This window comes from Bombus vosnesenskii, unplaced genomic scaffold (genome assembly GCF_011952255.1).
Source record: "Bombus vosnesenskii isolate JDL3184/JDL3185 unplaced genomic scaffold, Bvos_JDL3184-5_v1.1 scf7180000016262, whole genome shotgun sequence".
Taxonomy (NCBI): Eukaryota; Metazoa; Arthropoda; class Insecta; order Hymenoptera; family Apidae; genus Bombus; species Bombus vosnesenskii.
This window is the reverse complement of record NW_022884331.1, coordinates 593,020-615,527: the sequence shown is the minus strand read 5'-3', so window position 1 is coordinate 615,527 and position 22,508 is coordinate 593,020. Positions and strand designations below refer to the sequence as shown.

Sequence of the window (22,508 nt, the reverse complement as noted above, 5' to 3'; positions counted from 1 at the left end):
ATCGTTCCCCCGTCGCCTTCGATTTTATTGCATCTCGAACTTCCCAGTTCGTGATCTTCGAACTCTTCTTTGACACTGACAGAGAAGCAATAAAATGTAGCGGAGCTCTCGGAATTGCTTTCAAATTCACTCCCATTCACGATTGCTCGCCTTGAGACACGTTTACTCACCTGCCAGCTACATTCAGCTGAACGACTCTCATTTTCGATCTCCGAAAAAGGACATGTTCGGCTTTTTATTCCTCCAATTTGCGATATGGGCGGTAGTTTTTCATTGCTGTTACGATACGGGTCGTTTCTCAATTGAACCACGAAAGATACTCTTGGAGTATATCGAATCACGAAATTTACGTCCATAAGAAATTCGAAATCGATACGGGATATTATAAGATATTATGTTTCTCATTAAATAAAATACGTTATATCTGATTATGGTATACATATAACTACCTTCGGACACTTTCCATTTTATATATAGTAATACATCGAGTCTTTTAATATTCCTTAATACAACCGAACGATCGAACCAAAATTCGTCGATATTGGCGAAAAACGGAAAAAAGGGGAACTATCGTGATATTCATATTTTCCCATATTTACGATATTTTTTTGAAATTCTTCCACATGACTAACAGATCGCGCTGAAATCCATAAATATGAAAGAAGAAAGGAAACAGCTACAGTATTGCTACAATTTTTCCACCTCTCCAATCAATGACGTCTACCTTCAGACATTTTCCATTTTATCCAACGTCGATCTCTCTGAAATTCTTCGACGCGTCTAAACGATCGAACCAAGATGCTCCATCAGCCGCGCTGATTGATTTATCTAGCGACGTGTTTGTTCCCGGCTGAACAATGTTATAAACGGCGCATAAAATAAGGTACGGTGTAATTTAAAGCAATAAAGAAAATCGCGAAATCTGAGAGCTACTAAGCAGGCCGCGTATGGAAAACTAGCCGGGGCCACAAGTAGGATACGGTATGATCGTAATGGCCAGCTCCATAGCGATAATAATGATCGATCGTTGCATAATCAATAGGTTACGCAATTTGCCCAGGTAATCGCGGCGAACTATGAATGACGAGCGTACGGGGCAACATCTCTAACGATCCCTAATTATCCCGATACGATGCGTCTCGTGGCTGGCGCCGTGCCTCGTTTCTGGATCCTAACCCAGATGTGAATTTATGTCGACCAAGCCTTGTTAATGCTTCGTTCACGATGTTCCTACGCTTTCTCGCGATATCGAACGTCTATAAAAAGAAGAGGAGATTATCTTCGAGAATGCGAGAGAAAGTTTTTGGAATGGATATGAGAAAAGTTTGTATATTACAGTAGTTATGTTGGTATTTATGAAATATAAGAGTTATATGGTATATTAAATTTCCTATTATATGGTAGTGTTTATGCTATTTTGTGGTAATGAGAAGTTATTAGTAGCGTTGCAGAGATTGCTATGGAAGAGACAAGAGACAAGAGAGAGAGAGAGAGGGGGGGGGGAGAGGGAGGGAGAGAGAGAGAGGGGAGAGGGAGGGAGAGAGAGAGGGAGAGGGAGGGAGGGAGAGAGGGGGGGAGAGGGAGGGAGAGAGAGAGGAAGGGAGAGAGAGGGGGGAGGGAGGGAGAGAGAGAGGGAGAGGGAGGGAGAGAGAGAGAGAGAGGGAGAGGGAGGGAGAGAGAGAGAGAGGGAGAGAGAGAGAGAGAAGGGAAGATTTATATATTATTCTAGTTATTTCGATATTTACAAATTACATAGATACCTACATGTAGAATAACTTTAAATATTTTCCTATTATGTACTTTGTGGTAGCAAAAACATGTTATCAGTATATTGTGGAAATCGTTATGAAAGAAAGAAAGGGAAGGCAAATTTGAAATTCTTTTTACGTATCAGCAAAAGTGCATTTGTTTTCGGTAAAACTGGTCTCAAAATTTAGCGCATTAGATATTTTTATATATTTAAGATATTCTATACCTTTAGAAAATGATTCGAAAAGATGTGTCTCTATCGTTAATAATTGATAGAAAATAATTTTTCTCACGAGCTAAACAGAAATTGCGACATATGTCTTCACATATGATAAAACGAGGACTTTGTATCCTCGCATGAAAAAAATAGCGATAAAATGTATAAATGTATCGTTACGTAAGTGTGGCATTAGATACTTGAGAGTGGATTTTGATCGACTATGATATGCCATTTAGCAATTCTATTTGAAGATGAAACAATTTCGTTGTGTAATTTGTTTGTCATATTACTCTTGTTCGAAGAATTAATAGAAATACACACTAGAAATCTCAGAAATGGCTATGATTAGGCTATGAAATGGCTATGATTAGGAAATGGCTAGGTTATTTTTACAATGCTTAAAAGTAGATTCGTAGGATTGGAGTACTTTGCTCATCATTAAATTCATAGAACATTATAGTATTTATTCGTCCTTGTCTCTTACCTTCCTTCGATGCTAATATTGACTTTCTCAATATATATTCATCGTTCAAATAATCTAAGCTTTAATAGTCATTTACTCTGACACCTAAAAGTTTAGGAGATAAACAAGAAATATTAAAGCACGATATAAAAATATTCAAATACAATTAAGAAAATCAATAATGTGATTTTATGAGACAGAAAACGATACTTCATTGACAATTGATAACGAAAAGAACAAAACCTATGACACTATGTATCTAACATAAGACACATGCTTCTTCGAATGCGGCTATATCGACTCAAATTTCCAATTAATATTGGGTCGACAACTAAGTGATTGCGGATTTTGTCAATACCACCTAATGACAAAATCCGCAATCACTCAGTTGCCAAGCCAATACTTCAATTTACAACGTCGCGTGGTCGTATTTCTTTCACCAAGTACATATACAAAGGCGGATGTACGATATTGAATTCACACTGAGATTCAGATGCGAAAATGAGTTCAGCGTTCGGTATATCGAACGCTTTCTTTTCGCATGCGAGATCAAGGATGTAGCGAAACAGGTTGACATTTGAGTTGGTTTTGCAATTGGCCTCGTCCGGCGCTCGTTTCGGGAAACGAGGAGCACGCAAGATTGCGCAAGCAATCAACCGGATTTCGCAACGTGTTTAACATTAAAGGCTCCCGTGGCCGCGACACAGCGAGAGCGTGGGCACGCAAAAGTATACCGATATATTTCGTGGGCCCACGCGCGCTCGCGAACGACATTCCTTTCAACATCGGGGCCCGGTCAGCCAACGGACAAGTTGATGCCCACGTATGCGGTGAATAGGAACAGCTGTCAAACGCCAGAAACCGAAACGTGCGTTGGGAAGTGTCGACTGCGAGAGATCCTTCGATATAACGGAAACACGTGACCTACTTTGCGCATTTTCTCACCTATTTTCGTTTTCTCCAATATTTTTCAATTTTTTTTTTTTTTTTGGTAAATTACTTAAAGTACGAAGGAATATTATAAATGATTCTGTTGGTTCAATTTCAAGAAGCGAAGAAATCTTATAAACTTGACACGACACGTTATTCGTATGATATGACAAAGCTTAATTTTGATCCTGCTGCTTTTATGTCTCAATTTTGCTGCAATTTTTAGGATTTTTAATGTTTTTCTTGAACAGATTTTTTTTCTACTGAACGAATTTTAACTCGGCTATAGCGCTTTAGCCGAAGTAAGTAGACATAGACATTTGCATGCATCTTATAACAAAATGAAATAGTATGCAGAATCATTAAATAAGCTTTGAAAATCGTTTAATTCCACTATACGTTATGCAAATAAGTTCTCTCAACGATAAAAATAAATTCGACTGTTTCACTCACCCACTCGACAGTATCGTTCAGGAAGAATAAATTCAGAATGTTTTCTCACTCACCTGGAACAAAGAGAGAAACATTTTCTATCAATAAATCGTTGTAAACGAAATATCGGTTAGACAGGTGGTCTGCATCCACCTGTCCACAGTGAAAAATACCAGATAATTATTAAACTATTGTATACTACATTCTATTGGATTTCTTGTCACATCGGCTGTTATGTGTCTGTTTGATTTCCTGTTGTCGCGTAATCGCTATTACGTGACGAGCTGCCTCGAGCTATGCGAGTTTCTTACTGTGTGTCATTGGAATAATGCCACAGATTTCCAATAAATCGTGCATAATATCGGCGTAAAGACGATTCCCAGAAGGAATAAATCTTCATCCCATACTCGAGGAAAATTTATATTGACTCTGGAATTTCTGAAATATTCTTTGGAAAAAAGAAATTTTTCTTCTTGAATACTTTTTTCTCCGTCACAAAATGAAGATGAAAATGAAAATTTTGTTCATCTCATTCTTCTTTATCGATAATTTTTAAATTCATGTTTACATTATCAATTAAATTTGAATCAAAGTGCTCAAGTTTCATCAATGATGTATCTTACTTTATCGATATTCTAATCTTTACGCAATATATCTTTACATAACGAGAAAAGACCGTGAAGCTATTTGAAAACTGGCGAAAGAAACGGTGCATTTATTGTTTGATGATATGCTAGTTCCATAAAGACACACCACCTTAATAACAGTAATTTAATAAAAAATAAATTGTTCTTAAATTTCACTAGAAACTTTCTTCATTATCTTTCTTCCATGATATATATCAAGTTTCGTATAAAATACAGTTTCACGATTACAATAGTTAAAGAAATGATATCGCGTGCGCATTTAAACCCGACATACTGTATACTGTATACACTTTACACGTCAGCTACCGTGACCAAGTCATTGTTAACGATCCACATTTAATCGCGTGTGTCAGAAGAAAGCCAGAAGAACGTAATTCATTCGGTAGAGAAACAGGAAGAGAGGATGAAAGAAAGAGGAGAAAGGGGGGAAGGGGAGGTTACTTTTAAACGGTTGAGTTGTTCGTCTTTTATACGTAGTTAGCATAATGTAATCCATCGCATTATGCAGCTAGAGCTTCGCATTATCCGATCCGTGCGTCGTGTGGGCTCGTTCGGTGAGTTATCGAGCAACGGACATGCCAATTAATCGCATTGTGCGTTTCGCGCACGTAGGACTCGCCAAAATTATTGCGGACGCGTGTACGATGAGGAGTCTGCACGCGAAGCATAGGCAATCCGTTGAAATCGCGGATTTTTGTCAAGGATGATTAATGGATGAGGCTGGATGAGCTTTCGAGCACTAGAACTTGTATGTTCGGTTAAATATAGAACGGGTTTTGATATATCGTACGAACTGTTCACGTTTAGATACTGTAACCATCTCTAACTATCTGCATTTACAAGTATTGGATATTTATAAATCATACGGCGATTTTGAAAAACAAGAAGAAATAACAGATACCAGATAATGGATAACAATGCGAAGCCTGGGATTAATGGATTATAATTTTCATACGTGAAACGTGAGTGAGAAAGTTTGATGTTCTATGAAGAAATTGTACGATATTATCGAAAGAAAATCGCGATAGAAAGTTTGTAATTGATCAGTGACATCTACGATGAGATAGATGCTGACTTTATTCATTAATTTGTGTTTCTGTAACTGATTGTGAGAAATAGCGTATCAGAGTTTTTGGCGTTATGTTAAGTGCTCGGTATCGCACAACAGCGATATAAATTACTGTTGATTTTTAATAATGTAATAACAGCAATATATATAAATAATAAATAATAATTTTATTGTACTTAATATTAGAAGCCAAAATACAAAGAAACAATACGCTTCATTTTTATTTAATTATTTATTAATTAGTAGAATATTCAGACCATCCAAGTGCGAACAACCACGCACAATTGCCACGCCACTAACATATCGATTTAATTACATTCACTTACACTCGAAATATAAAGAAACACAACGTTAATATATCATACCACGCTGGAAGACAATATGCTTCTAAAAATACTCGTGTCGAAGTTAAAGGGAGCCTGTCAAACAAGAACAAAACACCGTCTCTTTAGAATCAAAAGCACGCCCCAAAAGAACAAACGTAATTAAACGAGTTCAAACAGAAGATGCTTTCGCGCGGCATTCGCATGGCGCGTTGCATTCCAAATGTTTCTGTTCGAAAACCGAGGCGTGGTCCCCGTGAAATTCCTTGAATCGCCCCTTTCTCTGTATCAGGATCTTGTCATCGAAGCTGGCGATGTGACAACTAGAAAATCGGGCTGTGGTATTCGCTGGTTTAACGCGGAACGTTCCACCTGGACAGGGCTGAAAGAGGCGGAGCAGAAAGTAGAAGAAAGAGAGGAACGAAGCACGAAAAGAGAGGGAAAGAGTGGAGAGATGGTGTATCGACAGATACGCCTCGGTCGAGGTAGACCGTGCTCGCGCGGAAAGTCCTCGCCGCGATTTGCATAATGAGAAATTATGTGTGCGCTGGCAGAAAGCGTACCGTGACACATATACCGATCGGGTGAAACCGTGCGTGCACGCACACCAGCGCTGTAATCGTTATTGGTTATTTACATCGGCGTCGGAATCGGCTATCCCACACATGAATTACTTGGCGAATTTCTGCAGGCTGTAATTACAAGGGTTTACGCCGATAAGGGATCCGGACAGACGGGGGAGGAATGACTCATGAAGGAGGCGTTAGAACGAGGCGTGAGAAATTACAGGGAATATATACCGATTTTCGATTATTGCTCGTTAAGAGATTGTAGGGAGAAATTGTGCAGCGTGGTTCATTACCGATACTTAAATGCGAATATATAAGCGTTTTCAATTTGACGAGTTGAGGGGTTCTGAGAAAGGCTAGCTACTGCTTGTGGAGTAAACGTTCGTTTTCTCACCAAATAGAGTAATTTTCTTTCTATACGTTTTCCTACTATGTATGTCTTTGAAAATCTCAAACGATAACAATTAAGAAATGTGGGATAGTGTGAAATCAGGGAAGGACGTGGCGTGAGGGGTGATTGTTTATAAACATTGTCAAGGAGTGTTGTGAGTGTTACAAAGGTTTGTTAAGGGAAAAATGAGCGTGGAAAATGCTGTCAAAGTTGAATTTATCGTGGTCGAGTGAAGTTCGTTGTGTTGTTGTGACGTAGAATTAGTGAGAAACGAATACGCGAAACGCGGTATTATATTCGATTTTGTGAGAGTGCAACGATATTGTATTTATCATTCTGTTTTCTGTTAACTTCTTATAATATAACATTCCTACAGAAATAATTATATCATCATGATAATTCAATATATCTAAGTAATTAAAGTACGTCTTCTTATTATTGTTACCTGGGAGATATTCCTTTTCTTCTGAATCAAACTATATACGAACGCACGTTCATGAATCTATTAATAAGATTATCAATTTATTGATATAGACTCTCGGAATACGATAATAAATGGTAGATTAATGGGATGCAAAAAAGAATCCATTCACGGATGAATATCAGAGAAAGTAAGGAGGAAGTGGGTCTGGAAGGAAACAATCGTTTACCTAAAAGTTCTGGAAAGTTCTTTCCTTTTTTTTGCGTGGCAGATCATTAAAACTCCTAAAGAGCATCGTTGACTTTCTTCAGTTCGACGCATTCCGAAGACGGCGCGATTCATTCACAGAACAAAACGGCTGATACGGCGCGTCTAACCATATACTTTCTCCGTCTTATGTAGCATTAATTGCAGCATGTGAGCCGCAATTACGCCACATCTGAGTGTTCATCGATATAAAATCGCGCCATTAGCCGTGCAAGTATGAATTATCCGACAAACGCGAGCCACGTGGTGCTTCGGTACTCGATTAACCGGATAAATGACGAACGTGAACATACCTTTCCGGCCATCTCATGCAAGAAGGATAAATATTAATTCATTAGTCGCTTCGCTGCCTCTGGTGTAGCGCAGAATGAGTACGCTCCTTTAGCTAACTTGCATATGCGACGCTATTTCTACTGATAAGTATTATACGTATAGAGAGTGCTCAAATTTTTCTGGCGTATTCTGTGAATATGAATAATAAAAAAATGTTATACAAGCGTAAGTCTTTTAAGACTTAATTAGAGAGTTATAATAAAAATATGATTACGAGAGAAATAGTAAGGTATATAGCGGTTACTATACTATAAAATAAGAATAGGTTCATTATACATATTAACAAATTTTATTAGAAAATACTGATACACTTTGCATAATATTTTTTTCCATAACGTGTATTTTGTTAAGATACCGTGTAAAATTTCTACATATGAAAAAGAGCTATTTAATTCTTTATCGGTCATTGATCACATACGACATCATTTATGTCTATGTTTGTACGTAGTTTGCGATATCTCAAAATCAGCACTAAAATATCAATTTCAAAATGATTGTGTTTTTAAATTTTATTCCTTGAATTTTTTTTCTTCCAAAGGATTATTTAATTTTATCTAGTGCTATCTATTTCTTTGCGCTACTATACATTAAAATATAGCCAACATCTCTTCCCATAATTACTACAATGCCAGAAAACTGCAAAATTATTATATTAGTAATTAATTAGTAAGATGGTATTCTATTGCGAATATTTGGAATCATCAGATTGGAATTTATAATTCATATTATGCGACTGAAGATTCTCTGTGACGCTGAATCATAATTAATTGAGATCACATAAAGTTTCTTGCTCTGAGGTATACAGGGTGGTTGGTAACTGGTGGTACAAGCGGAAAGGAGGTGATTCTACGCGAGAAAAGAAGTAGAAAATATAGAATAAAATTTTTTTTTTAATTTTTTTTTTTTAATTTTTCCATCGAGACAACGATCTACAGTGAGATCCGTTATAACGAGACGTGATAAAGTGCACGCGTACCGAGCGAAAATTCAAAGTCGATTTTCTCGAAAACAAAGCCTCAAACGAAAAATTTTTATCCTATATTTTCTATTCTATATATTCTATATTTTCTATTATTCTACATTTTATTATCTTATCAGCTGTAAAACACGTGTTCGTTATAGCAACACTGAAGACCAACAACTTGATGAACATAATGCGTCAACAACTAGTAAATACTCGGCGGGTTCGCTAGCTATGCTCGTAAAGGGCGTATGGGGTAGTAAGATGTCGCGAGTTCGAGACCACTCCTGGGCAAGCCAAGGTGGAAAACCAAATATCATCTTAGAAGTATATACACGGGCAAGTGGGGCCCCCCCCTTGCCTACTATGTTGTTGTGCTTTCTTTGAGTGTTTGGGAAGTACCCCCGGAGAACGGTTTCACTCGTTGCTGAACTACACCTAGGCCCGTCCGTGGGGTTTTAGCCGATAAAAATCCGCCGGATTTCCCCACGTAAAAAAAGGGGTTTTTTTCTTTTTTTTTTTTAATTTTTCCATCGAGACAACGATCTACAGTGAGATCCGTTATAACGTACCGCAGGCGTACCGAGCGAAAATTCAAAGTCGATTTTCTCGAAAACAAAGCCTCAAACGAAAAATATTTATTCTATATTTTCGACTTCTTTTTTCGCGTAGAATCACCCCCTTTCCGCTTGTACCACCAGTTACCAACCACTCTGTATATCATTTCCAATAATTTATCAACTTCCGCGTCTTTTGAAACCAAAGAAATATTTATATCACCGTTCATAAGTCATAAGTATAAATGCATGCTGCAAAATGAAATTAATATTTACTAATCATGTATATTATAAGAAAATAAGGAAATTATTAGTAAAAGTATTTGCATATTTTTAATAATTGCAGAAATACAAACTCTGGAATACATGCATTTTAATCATCTTAGATTTGACAATTATAGTGCCAAATATCTGAAATTATTCTATCCTGAAACTATGTATCTCCCCGGAAGGATCGAATACCTCTAATTCGATAGAACCAGTTGAACTCACCGTCCAGTTCAACTTTCACAATTTTGAAAAAAGGCAAAAACGAGAAAAAATTATCTTCGGAACTTTCCATCGTAAAAAACTACAAGAACCAGTAATATTTCGTAACTATAATAAAAATTCACTGAATTTCACTTCTTGCTTAAATATCGATCAGCGATAATTTGCATCCTGTACACGTGCATCATTATAGATTACTAATATCCGTAGCCAATATAATCAGCGATTACGTTCGCGTTATGATAGGCTATCTCATTGCGTACGTGATACAGGTTGACATTTGAAACGAAGGCGATCGAGAAAGCGACAAACGGCACAATTATATCAACCATTCCGTCCATGTTTTAACGCAATACTGGATACTTATAACACGGCTGGTTATTCTCGGATCATTGAGCCTGGTCTGACGTAACGAACTTGTCTGATCTCTATAGCCGTCAACAGCGCGATCCACGTTCTGTTTCCGTGAACGAGAAAACGCGCGTTTCCACATTTTAAATAATCGTTTGGCCACTCGCGGAAACGACCTCGAGATTTATGACGCGAACAGAGTTCTTTAGTTGCGTAAAGGAATTATTGAAATATTAGATCGATAGATCACATACGCGCAATGATTAATATATTATAAACAAACTGTTTGCTAGAAGCAATTATATGCCACACTACTGATTAAGAAAGTAGCGAGTAAATCTCGAACTTTTATCATACAGCAATAAAGAACAATCATTGGGAAATAATCGGAGGCTAAATTGAAATTGCAGAAATCAATCGGAGAGTAGGTAGAGTACCGTAGAAAGTAATCAAAGAAGTATTATTCGAAGAGTAGGCAGGGTTGCAGGAAGTTGTCGAAGAATGGACCCAGTTGCAGAAATCAAAGAGTAGGTAGAATCGCAGATAATGTTTAAAGGACAAAGTTGTTAGAACACGTTTCTATTTTGAATGATAGAAAACAAAGAAAGCATTAAATAATAAATTAGATTTTCAATATCACAGGAAGAATTCATTGAAAAAATTGAAGCTTAAGATTATCACATGCACGATTAATGGCAAAACTTATATATTGTGTAGACAATTTAAATATTCATACACACTGAACTGACTTTAATTATTCATACGCTACACGTTCGATTTTCATTATCTCCATCTTTGATTTTTTCTGTTCTATATCACTTTACTTAAGCATTAAAGCACTCGATAAATCTTTTGATTTTTAACAAAGACCGACATTGACGGTTTAATCAGTGCACGCGAGGTTCTTTTACAGAAATGCAAATCCAACATGGTGAATGTATAATTTATGTACGTGATAGCTTGTATAATTTATAGTAAAGCGCTATCGGAACAGGCTTTAATACAAGATCAGTAAAAATTATATCGCGTAATTTAATTAAGCCACGCGTGTCGTTAAATTGGCACGGCCTGACATAATGTGATCGCTCCAAGGGCGTTCAATTTGTCGAGATTCCATCTTCGATGTGAATCATCGTCGCTGTAAAAGCGTGATTTCTGATTTATTCTCTAGCGTTTACTGTAACCTGCTGTCGCTATTATTATAAATAAAGCTTCTTCTTTCTATATGTTTCATGTTTAAATAGGGAAATGACTCTAAATCAGAATAATAAAAGGATTTGGACCTTGATTTAGACACAAATTATGTATCATTGTACGTTGAATTTAATTTTAATTAATAACCACACGATTATTAATAATTTCGTTGTGTTATCCATATAAAACCTCGATATTTTAATAAAATAGAATGTAGAGAGTTAAAAATGCAGGCAGCAATTATAATTAATTGCCTAAATGAAGCCTTACAAACCTATCAAAAGCTTCAAATAGCATCTACGAAGTTTAAAAAAGCTTAATAGATGAAATTTAAACTGTGAAACACAATAAATAATAATAACACAAACCAATAACAATTAATTGGTAGAAGTTCAATCCGTTAAACAGTTTTAACCCCACACTCGACTAACTTCCTATCAATTACAAGTATTTTAATCGTAATTAAAATTACGCTAAAAGCAATTAGCAACACATCAACGTAACCAAATGCAATACTTCACGAATCTACCAAGTTTCAATCTAATTTTTCAAGCCACTGTCGTATCGCATGCAATCTCTTAACTTAAATAAAAAAAGCAAGGAAAGGGAATTTTATTCTCTGGAATCAAGACAATCAACGCGAGCAGAGTTTGCTCGGCCTCAGCGGAGCAATGCAATTAATTATCGTTAATCGCGGCGATTAATCGCGCGGCGGTCTAGGCATCTCGGTATGAATTACTATGTCGCGGGCCGTGTAACCGTAACTCAGCGTCATCTGTGCACCAGTTATCGTTCCTTATCGACCAACGAGCGACTTGCTTCTCTTGTCACGCGTTCTTTCGTCGAAACGCTCTCTCCTGGCCGTGGAAACGCGCATAAATCGCGATTTTGCGCAACGACACGCATGCAAAGTGGCGCGGGAACGCGAGCAGATTTTCCTTGGCGATAAGTACTCGACGCGGCTAGGTCCGAAAGGAAAAGTTGTCCTGGGTAAATCGGCCGTTCCGGCTGACGTGCGAAGCGTTACGCGGGCGAAAAGCCGAGCGAACTTCTCAAGGAGTTCCAGTGACTGCGTGGAACAGGTAATTCGTGTCTGACCACGCGGACACGTTTCTTCTGACCTGTCTTCGTGACTGGCGACGACCTTCTGCGGCCGACATATCTGACAGAAGTGATATAGAGGCGGAAATAGAAGGACGAATGTGGAGTATGGGTGGGAATGTGACGTTAGTCGCGTGAAGGAAGAAATAAGAATGTCGGAAAGAAACGAAACAGAAATATTACGACAGGATTTTACACCTTTAGATCGGTGTAGTTTTATAAAAAAAGAAAAATAAGTGCAAAATTGTCTTGCACCTTTTCTCCTCTTTATAAATGTTCATCGATTCAAAAATGTAGGATATTGCTGCGATATTCATGACGTATAATTTTGATACATCCTGTACAGTGATACACATAGATTAATAAAAATGATTATGTTGAATATGACTGTATGCTAAAGGAAAAGTATCATCTTTTTTGATAAAAGCTATTTGGTTTCTCGTTTTTAGCATTTATATCAAAAAGTTTTCTTTTATCTCTATACGTAGTTCTCAATATATTCAAAATCACATCATTCTCTGTTGCAAATTATGACGATCAAAATTGTTTAAAAGTATTAGTATACAGTGACAAATGATATGAATATAGTATTTCATACAGTATTATGTAGAAGTAATCTAAGAATATTCGTGAAAACTGTATGTACTAACTAGTTTTAAATTAATTAACATAATACAATAAACAACAAGGTAGATATACAAGAAGATATTAGAAAGAGCCAGAGAATGAGAAAAGAGCGCTCGAGAATCTAGAAAAATTGCACAAATTATAAAATAAAAATAATGTAAAACAATAATTAAAAAAGCGAATGGAAAAGAAAGGAAAAAGTAGTAGACGCGTGGAACGTATACAGATAGTATAATAGTGAAACAAGAAGGGGATGTAGGGCGAAGGAAAGAAGAATCGAAGGACTCGCGCGTGAAAAAAGGGAGCGCGGTGAAGTGGAGTAAATGTCAACGGTTAATTGCGAGTACGTGGACTAATATATGCGTTCTTACTAGAATGGACTCTCCGGAGGGCTATTTCACAGCGTATACGTTGGAAACTTGGTTAGAGTGTATTGCCACTGTAAATCAATCGACGGTCCCTTTACAAGGCGGCTGCGGTTGTACACGTGGTGTTTAATTAAACCATTATTCGCCAGTTCAACGTAGAGTGCTGTCCGAATGACGAAATGCCGATAAGCAAATGCGCGTTTGCGCCATAATTAGTGTGTATATCGTTGAATCGTTCTTCGCTGAGATTTAAAACGAAGAGCAAGACCTACGCTCTTTCACCCCACCCTTTTATTTTGTACAGTGCAAGAGGAATTTTAATTTAGCGACAAGTAACAGGCGATTACCTTGTTTCTTTTAAATTGAAACTTGTTTATATGTATCTATGTATTTGTTACATCTCTGTTAATACAGAATAGTTTGTCTTCTTTATGTTGTTGCATTTAATACGGTTGCGTTAGACTTTTGGTATTTTTATAATTATATCCTTCTGAAAGGATAATATTGCAAGATACCTAATTTACGATTTTATAATATACTGTTTACAATACATTTTTAGGATCATAGATATTTTTGGAAAATTAGCTAATATGTAGTAGTAATAAGTACAATAATATATTTGATTTAGATCTCATCTCTCTGTAATATACTCTTTAAATACACTTGCATCTACCTTCCAACACATTACAAAGAAAGATATCAAAATGAAATGAATCAACGTCGCTTCCCAAATAAAAAAAGAAAAGATCTACACAATAGAGTTCTTTACTCTCTAACGATCTAATTTAAACCAACCACTATAACCACAATTCACAACGAGCCAACATTTCCAATCTCGACGTTCCTAGCTCTCGTTGCTGCATAACGGGCATCCACGAATCGCGTTATCTCGATGGTGTCTTAGGACGAAATCGACGGTTCGAGGCAATCGTAGGAAACTAGATCGAACACGCGGATGACCTTTTTTCCCTCTCGCGATTTATCTTCCGCCTTGGCGCTGAATCCAGCGATTGAACGATCGCTATCCATAAATCTATATTCGCTATGGTATTTAGAGTTTAAAAAGAAACCACTCCTCTACGCGGATCCCCATTAATCTTCGATGGCCGGCTGATTGAAAATACTTTGACGTTTGAATCACGAGCGGCGGAAAGGGCCCTCGGCCAGGTGGATTATCGTTCCTTTAATGAGCAGCCAACTTTATTATCCCGTAACGATTAGAGACGCTTGATAAACCGATAGAAAATCCTTTGCCAGCGTCAGAGCGTAGATAAGGCGGATGCTCGGTTTCCAAAGAGGGGTCGACCCTCTTTTCTCTCTTTCTCTCCCGGCCACCTTTGTACCATCCAGCAGAAACCAGGAACGAACGAACGGTGTTGAACGTGAACTTGTTGCAACTTCCGTATTCCTGTATCTCTGATACCGAGTGTCTCTTAATGCAACGTATGCCGGTATAATACGTATATAACAACGCTTCCAACCGGAGTAAATCTGCTCGTAGAACTTTAACAAGTGGTACTTATTGCTTTTGTAAGACTGTATAAGGATATCTTGAATTTGGTAGTACGGAGAGAAACTATTGCGCTTTTTGTGAAATTTCTTTTTAATGCGTGAATCGTGATGTTACTTTGCTTTAATCCTGTATACTCGGAATGCCAGTTATACTGGTCAACGATCCTTTTGGTCTCATATAAGTCTCATAAAGGTATCCACTTTAAAAAGTTATTAGGTAAAAGCTCTATATCTGAAGATATTTGTTTTCTTTCTTAAAGATATTTTTACGTAAGTAATAAATATACAAAATAAAATAACGCAGAGTATTATAACTTAAATTACTTATAAAATTACTATTAATTCCCCTAATTAAAGATTCATTAAATTAATAAGGCGTAAGTGCGAAACTTTCCCTGAATCTCTATTTCATCCTATCGCTGACAAGTTCTTATTCGAACCAGTGATTCTGATGAGTTACTGCACGTAGATGCAACAATCTATCTCTTTCTTTTGTGGCTTCTTCATCGATTTCTTTCCTGACCTTTCCGTGAGCACGACGGTGCAAGCAACAGGTTTTAATTTAAGACTCCGGTAAGCTTTCGCTTTTCTCCTCTGTTCCCTCGCTTTTACTTTTCCATTTTCCGTCCCGTGACACGACCTCCGGATGATTTGTCATAATAACTTTCTAACGCGTGTCAGTGTTTCGAATTATTACCGCAAATATGTGCTTGCTGCAATTTGCTCTATGTATGAGGAAATATAATAAATAAAGAATGCCCACAAAACACTGAACTAATGATTCATTAATAGTGAAAAACACGTGAAGAGTTATAATTAACATTTTGACAACTTATATTCAGTATTATCCATGATTTGTATACAATTTTATGCACTATGTATGCTTTTTAAAAAAAGGATATCAGTAGTTTCCATCAGTGCCTTTAAAAGTACTGCACTCGTAAATTCCAATCTCAAGATAGTAGGGTTCAAAAGAACTTATAATTTTTTTTAACAAAAGCATTCGATACCTCACAGTGTTATGACATTTTTTCAAATAATATATGACGTATGTATTTGCTTTTATTTTTATGCCTCAAGACCAGCATAATTGGAACTATTATATTATGTATCTCCACATGCAACAGTACATGTAACTCGCACATATGTGATAAACAATGGCGCGCCAGTTATTATTCTGTTTTAAACCCCGACACGTAAGACAGCCGTAGATAATAATAGAAAGTCGGTATCGTGTCATGATAAATATTCGCCTGGAAGCGACACGAAGGTGACTTTGATATTGCAACTATGACGAAAGAAAGCTTCGCTTTTTCGTTTGCCTGAAATTGTGCGGAGAAATCGATGGAATGTGTTTTCATGTTGCATGTTGCTCAAGAATTAAATTCGCAATAGAGAACGCTCTAATTGCTTCCGTAGTAGATCAGTTAAAAATTATAAATTTAAGGTGAAAGTAATTTATAACTGTATCGTGTAACAAATGATGAATTTCATTGGGTTTAATTTAGATTGAAACTATTGCAGTTTATTAGAAAAATTGAATTACTAAATATCCATATTATCACAGATTTACTACCAATATTACCATTGTAGTTCCAGCATTTATAATCTTCTTAACAGAAATATATAAACGTAAATATACGTATACTTTCGATTATAAAATGCAATTCTCTAATGTTACTCTTATGAAAATTAATTGCTGGCATAAATATAATTTTGGTATTATATAAATGACTACGATTTTGAAAGGTGAACCAGTTTAGGAGAAAATTCACAAATAATGGAGAATGCTCGAACGAAGGTGTAACGTTCTTTTCATTCCAAACAAGACAACCTTGCAGGGAACATATCACGTGGGTGTATAACCGAGACGAGCGCTCAACTCTTAGGACGCAATAGCTTGAGTTGGGCGAGGTCGTGGTAGGTCGTTCGGTCCATACAACGCTCGATGTGAGATAAAGGTGGTCTCGTACGAAACCGAAAGGAACGAATATAAGCTCAATTTATAAACCGGGAACGGCATTCTTTGGTAAAGGCAACAGACATGCAGAACCTGTCTTCTAATTGCTATGCTACGGAGTCTGCTATGTGCAATATGTACTCGCATATTCAGTAATTCGATTAAATATTATTGCGCGATAAATTCTGTTTTATGTGTAACCAGTTTCGATAGAGTTTACTTTCTATTATACATATTATACTTCTATGTTGAATTCGTTTGCCGAAAATGAAACTAAGAATTCAAATTAATTTAAGGAAAACTTTGTTTATATAATAAATTTATGCAAGGAAAATTGCAATATATTCCGTGAAATTAAAAGTAATTACGCAATTTTTTGGAAAAAGGATCCATAAGATAAAATGATGGATGGAATATATTGCATTAAAAGTTTTAGTTTTAGTTTGTTGTGATTAGCTACGTCTGAATTGATAATTGTAATATTCAATGATTATACAAATACAAATTTCAATATTCAAACTATTTAAATAAATACTCTATATATTTAGCATGGATGTAGGTCTTTTGCTCAGAAAACTACTTTAATTGTTTTTAAATATATTTTTAAATATATAAATATACAATTAAATTTGAAATTTGAATCACTACATAATTTGATTTGTCTCTATTCTTCCCAATTTCCATGTCCATAAATAATGATACGTAGTGGACGATATAATTCAATATTTTTAACCCATTTAGAGACAAACACAATCATTCATATACGATATATATAGTTAAATTGTAACAAGTTTGTATCATCTATTTATACTGTTATTTTTTGTCTGTCATCAATAAGATAAGATAAGATATATACAAACAAAATTCTCTATTTAAATACAATAATAATACGAACGATTACTGGGATGCCAATCTCTCGTAGAAGACTCATCCAATATGTCGGCAGAAAATTCCATCGGAGATCATGCACCTAACTTCACACACGAGGACAATCGCATACAGCAATCACGCATGCGCTGGCGGACTAAGAACGACAAATTCTCTGGTAGTAGGCGGATCGGTCGTTACGTCGATAGTCTCGGTGCATCGTATTCTCGCAGATGTGCATCCTGTGCACGCACCATTCTTTCTCTCTCTTTTTTATACACACTTTCTATACCTCTCTTTTGCACTCTATATACCCGCCTCCGTGTAAATCGCGAATTCCATCGAGGATCAACTATCGGTCCACACTCGACGCCGGCCATCTTCTTATTGTTTCTTGTTTGCGATTTCTACGTACATATGTGGCACACCTTCTAGGTATACATGTATATCAATGAGTTCACTAGGTTAACGGTTATCTCCCGATATTCCCTTATTCTCGTATTTCCTTGAACACTCGCGAATCAGAGAGAATTCTTTACGAAACAAGCATAAATACGTAAGAGATATGTTTATAGGTAGGACGCCCGTTCGACAACACGATTCCCGCGATTCTGTGCGACTGGAACGCTGGAATGAAAGGAATTGGAAGAGGGAACGAAGGAATTTTTTTTAATGTGATGAAGTCGTGGGCAAGTGGTCACATAGTTGCACTTGTATGTGCACGTGTAGAAAAAGGGTACACCTACTCGAATTTCTCAATGGAAAACTTCATTTTCCTCCTTCGTCGGTCATCGTTCTGATTTTGTGTGATTTGCATTTATCTTACCTTTTTTATAAATGGGGTTATGTACGAGTATATATTCTGTATACGGTCGTGTACAGCCGTGATTATGAGAGGTAAATAAAAACATATAAGCAAATTCTATAGAGTTGACTATACAATATTAAGCTATCGTTAGGTTTAGCAAATCAGTTAAAATATTTTCTATAATAACATAAACTCATCCCTGAAAATCATAATTCAATTGTGGCAACTGATTGGTTACCAGCTATTGAGTTAAGGTATCATTTGTCGAATAAAGTACGTACTGTAATGTACGTACACGCGCATATATTTTTTATATTTAAAAAATTGGTTGATTAGTTGCTTGATCTCAATGAATTCAGAACTACCTTATGAAATGTAGTTAGTCTATATATATAACAGAGTTCGTTGCATTCTGGTTTAATGTTTGTAGCTCGTAAAGTTTCTATAACCTTTATATCTCACGCATTTAATCTACGTGTCAGTTGGGAACGCGTGTCGCTGAAATTACGAAAGCGATCTCGGACTACCGTAGCACAGACTTCTCGTTTACATCGCGTCGAACACGATGTCCATTATCTGTCAAGTGTGGTGTAAACGTAACCTTATAAAACGTCGAGAATAATCATCAATGTCGATGATTATCGACAGTTCGAATCGAGCAGCATGTAATTATTTGCAAGGCGGAATTTGAAAAAAAGTGTCCCATTTCGTTTTCCTTCGCGCTCGTGTTCAAGTGCCGAGAACTCAACGATTGCTTAACTTAACCGATGCCTCGTAGATGTGGTGTACGGGTCTATACGGTGCAAAGAGAGAGGAAAAGAGAGCTTCGGGGTACGAACGACACGTGAACGGTTCGCCTTTCCATATTATTTATCTCTGGCCGCTTTATTAACGTCCTTCCTCCGCGGCTTATTAAATAAAGCAATTCCCTCCGTAGGTGACCTTTGGCCTCGGCGCAGATCCTGCAGAGATATCGGTTTCGTTTTCACCGTGACGCAGTGGTACGCGCGCACACATCGCAGTACACGCCTTTTGCCTTTTGTAAGTATATACAGTACGACGATTAATTCGTGTCCGTGAGTTCGTTACGCGTTTCGTTTCTCGCTCCTTCGTAGAGCACTATGGAAGATGATGATACGGTAACTCGTGGTAGAAGTATGATTATATTACGTGTAACTCGAAGGTGCGGATTTACGAGGCATACTCGCGTTAATCTGCAACGTGTTTATCTTGTGTTTTTAGAGCCGCAACATTTAAATGGTATGTCGGTCTCGTGACTATATTTTCATGCTTTTTAACGCGTTACCTGAATCCTTTTTTTACCGTTTGATACGGCGAGTGCAATAATAGATATTATACTATGGCTGATATATTACAATTTATTTCAATCTTCCATTCACTATCCACATATAAATAACATATTATACAGGTTAGTCAATAAGTTTGTAGGTAACTTCTCTTTAGCTTCTGTTGTAAAAGAGATATCCAAATATTACTATACGCATAGTGATTATATGATGCAACACCATTGTTAATGTATATTAATGTATGATATCAATTATAACGTAATAATTGCATCAGTCAATTTCACACTTCTGGTATGTTAACCCATCAATTAATCAAACAGATATTTATCAAAAACAACGACTTTTGATATCCTTAAAGAAATACGTGTGAACTTATTATACAACCTGACATATTAAAAAACGATAGCTGAACATAAATTTACGTTAACGATAGGAAATATTTTTTTCATTCATTTCTTAGACGGACGGAATAATTTATTTATTGACCAACCCCTTTATGTAGTCTATAAAATCTTTCATTTGAATCGACACGATACTTCTACGAAACACTTTTCGCGCATAGCAAATGAGCATACACGTACACATAGATAGCTGTATCTCCTATAGTACTGTATAAAATCTCCATTTATATTCACTGTTAGGTTCATGCGTATATATGTATCGATCATTAAGAAGCGTATTATCCTAAGTACGCATGGTAAACGGTATGCATCGATACAAACACGTTCATATGTGCGTACCGTGTACCATTTACGCCGTCAGTGAGCAGTGCTGGCGTTACACCATAGGTGAAGGTACGATATTGAAAGTATGGTCCCGTTTTGTTTGCGTCGAATTTGTACCGTGTGATCGGGCGTCTGAGTCAAGTGTTTTGGTTCGTGATCGCTGGTATGGTTCGATCGCCGGTATCAGGCGTTAACGACTATTCACATGGGGTGCGAATGTTGTGTGCCTCGGCATCGGTTACGAAAATCTCGAACTCGAGAGGTCCGCGTGCAGGTGCAACCAGATGAATAGATATACACTACAGCCACGTATAGACGGTGTGGGTGAAGGTAAAATTAGAGACGGAAAGATAAGCGCGTACGGTTGCTCAATAATAATCTAACGTCGCTCGGTTGATTGGAGGTTCACAATGGGCCTCTCCTGGCGTTTTATCGACGGGTGTGCGGCCAACCTACGAGGCCAATAAATTACGCGGGAAATAATGCTTAATAATTCGTACGGTTTTTGCACCGTATAAATCCGCGTCAAGCTCAAGGTTTCGATTCGCTTATTCGCAGCAAGCGAGAGATAGTGTCTATTCATGCATAATGCAGGTAACGAACGTTCTCGGTTCGTGATCCCTGGCCGATGTTTGCTGTTATGTAGTAAAAATGGAACGGACTTTTATACGGTGTAGCACGAGCAAAACACGGAATGTAGGTGAACGAGAGAGCTGATGGTGAAAAGCGATGGCGATGCACAGTTCTTACCGATGTCGTTTAATTAACTAGAATTAATTCATTGGAATTTTTCGTAACGGATGATGCATAGGTTATGCGGGCGATAAATTACATAAGAAGTCTTATTCAGACTAATTAATTACTTAAACAAATTCATGCGGCGTTGTATCGCGTGAAACGAGCAGGCTCCATTCGTAATTCACCTTCATTAATTTACATCTAAATATGGTGTAAGTTCGAGCAACTACCATACAGGCATGAATAATCACTCGGTGTCGAGGATTTTTCACGAACTATCGGTAACGTTGGTGAATTGAAACTGTGCACATCCATTTTTCCTACTATTATACGTTGCCTGTGTTGGACGAGAGCCGGTGAACGTTCGTGTTTTTCATCGATAAGGGATGAGACGATATTATAGTAATATCGATCGAGGCGAACGAGATAGAAACGTCGAAAGAAACGCAGGCAAGATACGCGTAGAATAACAACCTGTTGCTAAATTAATCGCGTACTACTCGTCTAAGTTCCGAGTTCAAACTTGCAGTATATTAATTTAATCTCGTATTAAGAAGCGTACAAGTGGATCTGGTCCTCCTAATGTTGTAGGCCGTGTGTTGTTGCATTAGCACTTGTATTGATATATATTAATCACCGGTAAATTACAGCCGCGGTAGAATGTAAATATTATCTGTTGCTATAAACTACCACTTGTCAGAGACAGAGGCAGGTAAATAGCGAAATATCGCGAAATGCGCGGTGAATCGCAAATTGACAAGCTGACTCGTAAATCATGTGATCGTAACTTCCGCTTTATTTCACAGAGAATGGCATCGAACCTGGAGTAGGTTATGGAATAATCGAGTAGATTTTCTGATTTATTCTATCGATGTCTGTATACTACTGTTCATAAGTAGCCGCATACTTTTGCCATTTTGAGTAACAGTAAAACACCCATATGCTCCTTCTAAACGCGTTTTATGCATTATGAAACTTCACGTTCTATAGCAATCGTATTCCTTCTTTCATTTTGTTTTATCTCACGTTATTTCCTTTAATACGAGTTTTCGTGTCCACGGCATATTCCAAAAAGGGAACCCAGAACGCGTGGTCTCCCCGTGAAGAGTTGCGTGGGCTCCCGTGTTGA

At 37.1% G+C, this 22,508-nt stretch overlaps 1 protein-coding gene and 1 long non-coding RNA gene across 5 annotated transcripts in view; one reads left to right on the top strand and one right to left on the bottom strand.

The window, feature by feature from the left end:
* LOC117241980 overlaps nucleotides 1–22,508 on the bottom strand; it is a 172,949-nt gene that overhangs the window by 62,377 nt on the left and 88,064 nt on the right. The gene's annotated exons all lie outside the window — the stretch shown is intronic.
* LOC117241989 overlaps nucleotides 17,931–22,508 on the top strand; it is a 115,408-nt gene continuing 110,830 nt past the window's right edge. The window contains exons 1-2 of the long non-coding RNA XR_004495155.1: nucleotides 17,931–19,460; nucleotides 19,547–19,650. This is a non-coding gene — a long non-coding RNA (uncharacterized LOC117241989). The remainder of the gene's footprint in view (nucleotides 19,461–19,546; nucleotides 19,651–22,508) is intronic.